Source organism: Pseudophryne corroboree, chromosome 11 (genome assembly GCF_028390025.1).
Source record: "Pseudophryne corroboree isolate aPseCor3 chromosome 11, aPseCor3.hap2, whole genome shotgun sequence".
Lineage (NCBI taxonomy): Eukaryota > Metazoa > Chordata > Amphibia > Anura > Myobatrachidae > Pseudophryne > Pseudophryne corroboree.
This window is the reverse complement of record NC_086454.1, coordinates 69,632,350-69,645,603: the sequence shown is the minus strand read 5'-3', so window position 1 is coordinate 69,645,603 and position 13,254 is coordinate 69,632,350.

Here is a 13,254-nt window from a genome sequence, read left to right as displayed (position 1 = left end):
CGTTTGTGTATTGCACATGACCTGCATTCCCTCCCTGTCTACTGCATGATCTGTGCAGGCTCCCATGGGGGAAGGGCAACAGGCTAGCAGGAGGCGGAGGAAAACACCGTGCTTTACAAATGCGAGCGTCCGAGTCCTCTAAGGCATAAACCAACAGCAATGGGGCGAGGGCCGGGCGCTGTTTGCAGTACTTTCACACATGAAATTAGAAATCTCTCATGAGGCGTCGTGGGCTAGGGGTGAAGGCTCCCACCTCCCTCACTGGGGGTCCAGGGTTCGAGACATGATGTGCTTTTTTTTTTTTTTTTCTGTAATAATGCACTGTATTATTTTATTTACATTGTAAGACAGTCAATGGAAGGATGCACACAGGTTTCACATAAATCAAAGTACATCTGCAGGAGCGATTCTTTACGCTAAATGCACCCAAACAGCGTGAATGAAATGAGTGTATTCTGGCGCTACCAACTAAGCAAAACAGTACTGTAGATCTTCAGCGTTTGTACATTGCACAGGACCTGAATTTCCTCCCTGTGCAGGCCCCCAGGGGGGAAGGGCGATGGGGGTAGGGGGGAGACGATGGAAAATACTGTGCCTTTGAAATGCAATTACATGAGCGTCCGAGTACACTACGGCATACTGTAAACCAACACCAATGGGAAGGAAGTGCCAACCTTATTTTTAATGTGTTCCCGTGACATTCACTTTAACATTTTTTTTTTTCTCTCCAATACAGTACATCCAATGGAAGGATGCACACAGGTTTCACATAAATCAAAGTACATCTGCAGGAGCGATTCTTTACGCTAAATGCAACCTACAGTACGGTACTGTAAGTGAGCAAAATAGTACTACAGTGGGCGTTTGTGTATTGCACATGACCTGCATTCCCTCCCTGTCTACTGCATGATCTGTGCAGGCTCCCATGGGGGAAGGGCAACAGGCTAGCAGGAGGCGGAGGAAAACACCGTGCTTTACAAATGCGAGCGTCCGAGTCCTCTAAGGCATAAACCAACAGCAATGGGGCGAGGGCCGGGCGCTGTTTGCAGTACTTTCACACATGAAATTAGAAATCTCTCATGAGGCGTCGTGGGCTAGGGGTGAAGGCTCCCACCTCCCTCACTGGGGGTCCAGGGTTCGAGACATGATGTGCTTTCTTTCTTTTTTTTTTTTTTTTTTTCTGTAATAATGCACTGTATTATTTTATTTACATTGTAAGACAGTCAATGGAAGGATGCACACAGGTTTCACATAAATCAAAGTACATCTGCAGGAGCGATTCTTTACGCTAAATGCACCCAAACAGCGTGAATGAAATGAGTGTATTCTGACGGACTGTGCATCTTCGGTATTTGTGTATAGCATAAGACCTGTGAAGGCTCCCAGGAGGGAAGGGCGTAGGGCAAGACAGTGGAAAATACTGTGGTCAAAGAAAGGGCATATGTAAAACTAAGGGAAACTGTCACAAAGTACAGTAACTACAGTACTGTACGTTGAATGCCTGGAACGCACGACGTCTGAGACGCACGACGTCTGAGACGCACGACGTCTGGATCGCTCATTGAGCATAAGCATGGCTGCTGTACCTGTAGTACGTGACCGTCCCTATGCTCTGGGTGAGCTGCGTCTCCTCGTTCGCTGGCGGGACAGAACTCTCGCCAGCAACGAGGAGAAAGTTAGGGCATATAGGAGGGCCAGCAGGGATATCCTCCGGACCTACAACCGGAGGAGAACGGTGAGGTCTCTCCAGAGGAGGTGGAGTGACCTCGTGAGGCGGACCCCACGACGCCTGCAGGCCATAAGGGATTGTAAGTACAGTACATTACTGTAGATTACTGTACTTTAAGTTACTGTAGTTACAGGTACAGTACATTATAGCAGGGGCTGCTGTAGCAGCAGGTATCCGGTCTATACAGCACTGTACAGTATTTGTGGTAAACAAATGGTTAAACAAGGACCAAACATTAACCCGGGTCAAAAGGTCAATTTGTTTTTTTGCGTCGACCTAGATGGTGCGGCTTTTGAAATTGGTTGACACCAGTTACTGTAGGTTGACATGGTCGTTAAGTTGACATGGAAAAAGATCGACATGCGTTTTACAAAAACAATTGTTATTTTTTTAAACTTGTGTATATACAGTAGTTCTTTACAATCCAGGTGGTCTACGATTGTGCAGTGTACAGTATCATGCAGTGTACAGTATATGCAATGTATCACAGTGTATCGTGCTGCGTAATTGCAGCGTGTCATGCAGTGTACATTCAGAATATGGTATTGTGCAGTGAGTGTAATACATAGTGAATCACATCGTGCAGCAGAGCCGGCCTTAGGCATAGGCAAACTACAGTAGGCAAATGCCTAGGGCATTTGCTATGCTTAGGGGCACCAGCAGCTTCTGCTGATTAAAATGATATGCGGCATGCCTATATTTTGCGTGACTGCGGCTGTATCTGTACCTGGCTAGGGCCAGCACTGTCGTGCAGTGTACTGTATACACATGTGGTAATTGCAGTTTTTTGTGTAGTGTACATTGTATCATATTTTGCAGGGAAATGTGCAGTTTGTCATATCACGCAGTCGTGCAGTGCATTGTGTGGTTTAATTGCAGTGTGCCGAAATTTGTGTTTCAGATAGTACAGTGTTCTAAGGGATGTTACTTTGGCAGAAATTATTCTAAGGGATGTTACAGTGGCCTAATGTGTTCTGACGTGCATTACTCTTGCATAAGGTTCATGACTGGCAGATCTCTACTTTGTGACGTAATGTGGATATACTACTGCACTACTGTGACGTACAGTAACGTGAATAAGGTGCTCTACTGTGTGACACAACGTGAATCAAGGACAGTACTGTGACGTGAATACGGTGCTCTACTGTGTGACACAACGTGAATCAAGGACAGTACTGTGACGTGAATAAGGTGCTCTACTGTGTGACACAACGTGAATCAAGGACAGTACTGTGACGTGAATACGGTGCTCTACTGTGTGACACAACGTGAATCAAGGACAGTACTGTGACGTGAATACGGTGCTCTACTGTGTGACACAACGTGAATCAAGGACAGTACTGTGACGTGAATACGGTGCTCTACTGTGTGACACAACGTGAATCAAGGACAGTACTGTGACGTGAATAAACTGCACTACTGTGACATGACGTGAATAAGATGAATTCAGGTGAGTACTGCATCATCTGTCATGAAATCAATTTGTAATGTAATGAACAGTACTGAGATGGTTAAGGGTGGGAGGGCTGCATGCTGATGTGTGTCATAATGTTTATAAGGGCAATGCTTATGTGTGTTACAATGTCTATAAAGGTAGTGTTCTGTCTAATACCCTGGACCTACTGTACTGTAGCGATACTGTAAGTGTACTGTATGTCACATTTAGAAATGTGCCCCTTAAGTTTTGAAGACAGTACAGTACACTATGCCCTCCTGAGTGATTAGGTGCAGGGTACTAGAATGAACAATTCCATTTATTGTGATGTCATAAAGATGCTGTCAATGTTGAATTTCATTGGCTGTACAGTATGCTGCCATTATACTGTATATATATTTTTACAGGGCTGGTAGCACGACGTCACAGGAGGCGGGACAGGCGCCGCCAAGCTGGTAAGTATTGTCAAATACAGTAGTGTACAGTACATAGTGATTTCTATAGTCCCAACCCCCTGTCCTGACCATCACAGATAACTCGCTGCAATCCGTTAATGTTAAGAATGTCTGTTTACAAAACTAAATGTAAATATTAAACACAAAGTATAAATAACATTGTAGATAGCTGAATACCCGTGCTTCGCTACGGGATGAGGATGGTAAATTCCAGTGATAGTTGTTTGTTAATTTACGTTTGTTGGCGATCTAGTATATAGTACTGTATACTTTAAGCATACTGTATCTTGCTTCTCTGATGCAGATTGTTTATTGGCCGGACCCCTTTTTGGTCCTGGATACTGTGCAGTACATGTTTCAAATTGACAGCTTCACTTACAGTACTGTTATTTTTTTTCCCACAGTACCACCACCACCACCACCTGCTGCGCTGCCAGGTATTGTGTAACGAGAATTCTGGTGCTACTGTCATCGTTGTTACACTACTGTACATGTGTCCTGGATACTGTACAGTACATGTTTCAAATTGACAGCTTCACTTACAGTACTGTTATTTTTTTTCCCACAGTACCACCACCACCACCACCACCTGCTGCGCTGCCAGGTATTGTGTAACGAGAATTCTGGTGCTACTGTCATCGTTGTTACACTACTGTACATGTGTCCTGGATACTGTACAGTACATGTTTCAAATTGACAGCTTCACTTACAGTACTGTTATTTTTTTTTCCCACAGTACCACCACCACCACCACCACCACCACCTGCTGCGCTGCCAGGTATTGTGTAACGAGAATTCTGGTGCTACTGTCATCGTTGTTACACTACTGTACATGTGTCCTGGATACTGTACAGTACATGTTTCAAATTGACAGCTTCACTTACAGTACTGTTATTTTTTTTCCCACAGTACCACCACCACCACCACCTGCTGCGCTGCCAGGTATTGTGTAACGAGAATTCTGGTGCTACTGTCATCGTTGTTACACTACTGTACATGTGTCCTGGATACTGTACAGTACATGTTTCAAATTGACAGCTTCACTTACAGTACTGTTATTTTTTTTCCCACAGTACCACCACCACCACCACCACCACCTGCTGCGCTGCCAGGTATTGTGTAACGAGAATTCTGGTGCTACTGTCATCGTTGTTACACTACTGTACATGTGTCCTGGATACTGTACAGTACATGTTTCAAATTGACAGCTTCACTTACAGTACTGTTATTTTTTTTCCCACAGTACCACCACCACCACCACCACCACCTGCTGCGCTGCCAGGTATTGTGTAACGAGAATTCTGGTGCTACTGTCATCGTTGTTACACTACTGTACATGTGTCCTGGATACTGTACAGTACATGTTTCAAATTGACAGCTTCACTTACAGTACTGTTATTTTTTTTCCCACAGTACCACCACCACCACCACCACCACCACCTGCTGTGCTGCCAGGTATTGTGTAACGAGAATTCTGGTGCTACTGTCATCGTTGTTACACTACTGTACATGTGTCCTGGATACTGTACAGTACATGTTTCAAATTGACAGCTTCACTTACAGTACTGTTATTTTTTTTCCCACAGTACCACCACCACCACCACCACCACCTGCTGCGCTGCCAGGTATTGTGTAACGAGAATTCTGGTGCTACTGTCATCGTTGTTACACTACTGTACATGTGTCCTGGATACTGTACAGTACATGTTTCAAATTGACAGCTTCACTTACAGTACTGTTATTTTTTTTCCCACAGTACCACCACCACCACCACCACCACCTGCTGCGCTGCCAGGTATTGTGTAACGAGAATTCTGGTGCTACTGTCATCGTTGTTACACTACTGTACATGTGTCCTGGATACTGTGCAGTACATGTTTCCAATTGACAGCTTCACTTACAGTACTGTTATTTTTTTTCCCACAGTACCACCACCACCACCACCACCACCTGCTGCGCTGCCAGGTATTGTGTAACGAGAATTCTGGTGCTACTGTCATCGTTGTTACACTACTGTACATGTGTCCTGGATACTGTACAGTACATGTTTCCAATTGACAGCTTCACTTACAGTACTGTTATTTTTTTTCCCACAGTTCCACCACCACCACCACCACCACCTGCTGCGCTGCCAGGTATTGTGTAACGAGAATTCTGGTGTGACTGTCATCGTTGTTACACTACTGTACATGTGTCCTGGATACTGTACAGTACATGTTTCAAATTGACAGCTTCACTTACAGTACTGTTATTTTTTTTCCCACAGTACCAACACCACCACCACCACCACCTGCTGCATCCGAGAGCTCCGGAAGTGGTAATAATTACTTTTTGTTACAGACACACTAGTTTCCTACAGTATTACTGTAATTTTTGTATTTTACAATACTTGTCATCTTTTACACACAGACCGCCTCGTAATTGATACAGAGGAGGAGCTCATTCCCATTGATTCGGGGGAGGAAGAGGAGCCAGATTATAGTAAGTACAGTAGGATTTTCTCAAGCCCATTCTTAAAAGTATTGACCAAGTCCACTTTTATTACTTTTCAGGCAGGGAATTCCAAACATGTACTGTACAGTATTTCCCTCACTGTGAAGACCCCTTTTCGCCTCTGTGCGAAATCGCCTCTACTTCAACAAGAGTTACTGTGCACGTGTCCTCTGTGTCCATCTTATCAAAAACCGTTCCTGTGTATTGTCCCCTTACTGTATACAGTATATTTGTAAAGGTTAATCATGTCCCCTCTTAATCTCCTCTTTTCCAATGTAAACATGCCTAGCCTGCCTTTCCTTGTATTCCATCTTCTCAATCCACTTCATCACTTTGGTCGCCCGCCTCTAAACCTTTTGTAGTTCCACGATATCCATTTTGTATTATGGTGCCCAAAATTGTGCATCCGACCCACCCTCCACTAGCCTAACCCTCCAATCATACTCTGAATCCACACTCTGCATTCTGAATGTCGGGATCCAGACAGCAGGTCTTTTAAATACAGTACTGTATGTCCCCTACCGCTGGACAGTCATTCTGCTCCTACTGTATTATGAATATATCTCTGCCTCCTGTAGCACTGTACTACTGTGCAATTTTGTAGTAACTGTACTCTACTGTATTTTGTTTATAATATTTTTTTATTTTCAACTCAGTAATTATTGACAGTGAGGATGAGGATGAAAAACCCTCTCCCCAACTTGGTAAGTAAACTGCAGTATTGTACTGTACTGTACATTGTGTTAAACCAATGGGTTGGGTTTGCGTGACCAGCAGTCAGGATTCTAGCGGTCAGGTGACCGACAGTGGCATCCTGATTGCAGCAATCCCAACAGGGTGAGGTACGGTATCCTAACCCTCCTCCACTACCCCCTGATTCTGGCCTCGACATTCTCGTCTCTGTGTGCGAAATTTACTCTCCTCCTCCAATTCCTGACTGAATTTTTGCTTTACTGTATTCAACACAGAATACAAAAGTATATTTCATGGATTTTTTGCTTTCACAGGCCCTACACTGTCACAGGCGGTGGCGGAGGAGGAGGACCAGGACTCTATCTCTATGTCCATCACCTCACTGCACCCATTAAGTAAGTCCAGTCCGGTACATCGTGCCTCTGTAGAGCCAGTTTGAGCAAGGAGAGATTGATTGCTTCTTTTTTTGGTGGGGGCCCAAACCAACCAGTCATTTCAGCCACAGTCGTGTGGCAGACCCTGTTTATATAACATAAGGGTGGTTGGGAGGGCCCAATCACAATTCCATCTTGCACCTCTTTTTTTATTTATTTATCTTTGCATCATGTGATGTTTGGGGAAAATTGTTATAAGGTTTGATGTAAAAAAAAGGTTAAAAAAAAGAGGCAGATTAGATGGGCAAAGTGGTTCTTACAGTATTTGTCATCAAATTCTATGTTTCTGTATGCAGACCCTCCAACATGACCCGCCGCACTGCTCTGTTTCTAGACTTCCCTCTTAATTTATGATTTCCATCACCTGTGTTGAACTAGTTATATGATAAGAAAGCTGTTTCTTCACAGGTGATGGCAATAATAAATTAAGAGGGAAGTCCAGAACCAGAGCATTTTGTACCTAGTGGGGCGGGTCATGTTGGAGGGTATGTGTATTTCCTGGAATGAACCTTTTTTTTTTTCACATTAATGTTTTTTTTCACAGGCCCTACACTGGAACAGGCCACGGAGGAGGAGGAGGATGATGATGATGCTGCTGCATTTAGTGGTAAGAATTATTACTGACATTGATCTGATGCCATCAGAGTAGCACTTTTCATCAGATTTTTCTGGCAAATGCGTAGAAATCGGATGAAAATTGTTTTTGTTTGAACTGGTGATATTGCCCATACAGTAGCAACCGATCACATCCCACATTAACATTTACAGTATCTAGTTACACTTACAGACGATAATACAGTACAGTAGGTAATATTTGATTGGTTGCTACTGTATGGACAACATCCTGTTCTAAAAAAAACACCCATCTTACTCAATTTCTCTCTCTCTCTCTCTCTCTCTCACCCCTTGTCACTGTCTCTCCATTCATCTCTCTAGATACTGTCAGTGATGAATTTCCCATTAGGCACGAGAGGCACGTACTGTACCTAGTGGCGGCATCTGTTTGGGGGCCTCAGTTGGATGCTTACAGTATGCTAATACTGTCATCCCAAAAATTACCACTACAGTAACTGCTAAATATTTTAAGTGTACTGTACAATATGCACATACAGTACTGTACAGTATACATAATTCAAAAGAAAAAAGAGTTGCTACTGTACCTTATTCTAGTCATAATCACCGGCATACGGGTCACTCACAAATTTTCTGATGGTCTCGGTGGGGTCCCTTGGAATCACCATGCCTGTCACAAGCATACCTTTTTTTACCCACCTGACACTGGGCCTGGACACTAGTGTACTATTACTATACTTTTTACTGTATACTGTATCTTATAATATTCTTCTCTTTTACCCACAGACGACGAGCCAGAATACATTTTTGGTAAATATACTGTACAGTAGCAATAGTTGGTACTGTAATTACAGTATTTTTTTTTCTCCAACATTATTTTAAGTCAAACTGATATGACTAACTGTACTGTATTATCTTTTTACAGTCCGTCGCCAACCAGTGGAGGAGACACCTGGTAATAAAATAGAAATACATAATGCACTGTACTGTATTCTAACTTACTGTAACATGTATAACACTGAGCTGATCATCTTCACACCCTCTGACATAACCTTACAGTACAAACTGTACTTTCTCTCCTTTTTCACCCTCTTCACTCCACAAATGCATGCTGCGTTTCCTGACTACTGATATAATAGTGTGTAGAGCGTAGCGAGGCACCGTGCCCACCGCGTGGCGAGCGAAGCAAGCATGCAAGGGGCTGCTTTCCGCTCGCCGCCCCTGTCGGGATTGTGTGGTCGGGATTCCGGCGTCTGTATTTTGACTGCCGGGATCCCGTCCAGCGGGATTACGTACTGATCTCCAGTCTGAGCCTGCCCTAGGCATAGGCATACTTGCCAAATGCCCAGGGGCACAAGCAGCTTCTGCTGATTAATATGATATGCAGCATGCCTACAGTATATTCTGTGCATACAAAATGCATTACTAATGTGCAGCATTATGTGTATACAGTACTTTGTTGTGTAACATATACTGTAGCAAGGGCACTACTGTGTGGTCTAATGTGAACAAAGAGCAATATGATGTGATGCAATGTGAATAAGTGGGAATACTTTGAGGAGTAATGTGGTACTATCATATGATGTAACGAGAAAAAGAGACACTATTGCATGATATGTTGTGAATAAAGTTGCAGTACTGTGTGGCGTCATTTCAGATTGGGGAATTACTGTGTGGCCTTGCCCCTTCCCAGCAAGAACATGCACCGTTTTGGGATGCACACCGAATGTGCACACTGTTGCTATTTTAAACATACAGTACAGTAAGTTGGAGGAGCACCAAAATGACGACTGCTATGGTTGAGGGGTGATGGTGCTGGGAAAGGGGTACAGGCTCAGAGGCGGAAATAGCATCTGTGCAAGGGGGCAGCATCCAAAAACTTGACTAGGGAATCATATTATTTATGGCTGGCTCTGAGTACAGTCCACTATTATGGATAGTACTCCCTACAACACCACCTACAGTACTGTAACCCTCTTTTTTCTGAAGCGGTCATGAAATGTCATGACTGCTAATACATACAGTAAATGTCTACAGTATTTGTACTGTGGTGTTTAATTCCTTTGACAATTTGTTTATGACCTATTGAAGCTAAACTCTTGTACAGTACTTTATATTTTGAATACCAGCAATACAGTATAATACTGTACCTACAGTATACAGTAATAATTGTTTACTATTTGAATGTGACTAAATGTTTTTTTTTCTCCAATATAGTGCCAATTATTTATGGGGGCCCCAGACAGGGGCAAGATAGGTGGGCTGGCCCAGAAGCGGGCAGGCAGCAGCCCACTTATACAAGAGGTAAACTAAAGCAATGTTTAAATTACCTCGACAGCATACAGTAGTGTTTGATTTACTGTACTGACAATACAGTACTGTACATTGTAAATAACAATATTGTCTAATATAGAGTAAAGTACTGTATTGCCATTACTACACTGTAAAGTATTCAGTATTTGTTTTGTAATACTGTCCTTTTTTTCCCACAGAACAGTTGCAGCGTGCCATCCAGCTCCAGCGGGTGGTGGTCCACCTCCTAGTGGACCACTATTTTAATATTTTATTAAGTTTAATTTAATTTTATTTAATAAAAATTTTTGTTCTTGTACTCCATTGTATAGTATCTTTTTCTACTGTATAAGATAGGCATACTGTACACCATACAATTATCTGGCAGATAATCTGCAAGATCTGGCTGTTTGTAATGAAATTCTCTCCTAATTTAGCTGTGGTGTACAGTACCTCCTGAGTGTGCTGGGGTGCTTTCTGGCCAGTTTGGGGTGATTTGGAGCAAGTTTGGTCGGCCATCTGGCCGACATGTGCTGTCGACTGTTTGGCAAACATGTGTTTTCACTCCAGCATGTGTGTGTCAGGCATTTTGTGTGTGTCAGGCATTTTGTGTGTGTCAGGCATTTTGTGTGTGTCAGCCATTTTATGTGTGTCAGCCATTGCTGTGTGGTTCCACAAATGTTAGCGTGTCAAAGTGCTGACCACTGACACCACTATTTCACTTTGTACCGCATGCCTTTTGTGGAACCACACAGCCCAGCATGACTTATTGCTGGGCTGTGTGGTTCCACAAATTTTCTTGGAAAACAAATGAACATGAGTGTCTTTACTTTAATACTTTTTTTTTTTTTTCCCCCACAGATATCTATATACACAAGAAAAGAATGTAACGAAGAACAAACTACTTTTTTGTTTTAATTAACTTTCAAACTTTATTTAAAAAAAAACACCTTTTTTTTCTTCAATAAACTTTTAAAAATAGAAGTTTCCTGTGGTTTTTATTAAAATATGAAATGCAAGATGCCTAACCAAGTTGTTTTACATACAGTATACCACTCTTAATTGAATTCCCATCATACAGTAGTACTAATTTATACAGTACAGGAAGTTGGGAATACAAACATTGGAAACCACGTCATGTTTATTTTAAGAAACACTTTATTTACGGACAAAATCATTTGGAACATGTAACATCACACATACTGTACTGTATTGTAATAAAGCCAACATCACACATACTGTACGGTACTTTAATCAAAAGGTAACAGCACAAATACAGTAACAATATCAACTTTAACATTTTTATAATTTATTTTTTTGTGGTGGTGGTGCGGGGTAATGGTTTTTGTACTTTATTTTTAGGTTTTGCTTTTTTGAATTATTTTTCGTTTTTGTCTTTTGCTTTTTAACACTGTCGCATACGGACACCAGAATAGAGGACTGACAACAGCAGCCCCTGGATGGAAACGCAGCCCAAGGCCCCAGATGGACACAGCACAATGGACTCGGCTGCTACTGGATAGATACAGCAGCGCCCAAAAAATCAACAGGAATAAAAGGGGCAACTTGTAACAGGCCCTTACATTACCAGGAATGTGGTGAGCCAAGTTCATGCACTCCCCTTTGAGTAACCGAGCTGCTCCAAGTGGATTCAGCACAGTGCATGCAGCCCCAGAAAATGTACAGGTCATACAGGTACATTGACACAATTTTTTAGCTTCAGCTGTGTGAAGCTGATGTGCTGAAGCTAGGAGGTAGGTGATGATCTGGTTTCATCATAGTCGAGCTTCCAAGTCATTTTCCTCTTCGTTCTCAGCACAGAGTTTATGGTATCCCTTATCTTCCTCTTTTCTGGATCACCAATCCTCACGCGGCGTTCACACCTAGCCATGATGTCATGTACCAGATTTTTGGGCAGCGGAAGTTTGCCCTTGGAACCATCAAAGTTCACACGATTGGCCCACGTCAAGTATTTGTCGTACCGTACATGGTGCTGGAACAGATAATATGCATATTTCTGAATATGTCCATTTGAAGCTCTGTACAGATGGTCGTCCAGGGAAGTTGAGATGACAGCCAGGGCAATATTGTTCAGAGAGCCTCCGAATGTATTGCGAAGTGGCCTGTGAGCAGGTGTGCTGGTCATCATTGGTGTTCCTGGCAACAGCACACTTGAATCCAGGCCTCTGCGGTCGTCCAGCCCTCTGCGATCCTCCAGGCCTCCTCTGCGGTCCTCCAGGTCTCTTCTGCGGTCCTCCTGGTCTCTTCTGCGGTCCTCCAGGTCTCTTCTGCGGTCCTCCAGGCCTCCTCTGCGGTTGTCCAAGTCGCTGACTTCGTCCAGTCCGCTGCTGTGGTCCAGGCCTCTGCGGTCCTCCAGGCCTCCTCTGCGGTCCTCCAGGCCTCCTCTGCGGTCCTCCAGGCCTCCTCTGCGGTCCTCCAGGCCTCCTCTGCGGTCCTCCAGGTCTCTTCTGCGGTCCTCCAGGCCTCCTCTGCGGTCCTCCAGGCCTCCTCTGCGGTCCTCCAGGCCTCCTCTGCGGTCCTCCAGGCCTCCCCTGCGGTCCTCCAGGCCTCCTCTGCGGTCCTCCAGGTCTCCTCTGCGGTCCTCCAGGCCTCCTCTGCGGTCCTCCAGGTCTCTTCTGCGGTCCTCCAGGCCTCCTCTGCGGTCCTCCAGGCCTCCTCTGCGGTCCTCCAGGCCTCCTCTGCGGTCCTCCATGTTTCCTCTGCGGTCCTCCAGGCCTCTGTGGTCGTCCAGGCCTCCTCTGCGTTCGCCCAAGTCGCTGACTTCGTCCAGTCCGCTGCTGTGGTCCAGGCCTCTGCGGTCCTCCAGGTCTCTTCTGCGGTCCTCCAGGTCTCTTCTGCGGTCCTCCAGGCCTCCTCTGCGTTCGCCCAAGTCGCTGACTTCGTCCAGTCCGCTGCTGTGGTCCAGGCCTCTGCGGTCCTCCAGGTCTCTTCTGCGATCCTCCAGGTCTCTTCTGCGGTCCTCCAGGTCTCCTCTGCGGTCCTCCAGGCCTCCTCTGCGGTCCTCCAGGCCTCCTCTGCGGTCCTCCAGGCCTCCTCTGCGGTCCTCCATGCCGCTGACTTCGTCCAGTCCGCTGCGGTCCTCCAGGCCTCCTCTGCGGTCCTCCAGGCCTCCTCTGCGGTCCTCCAGGC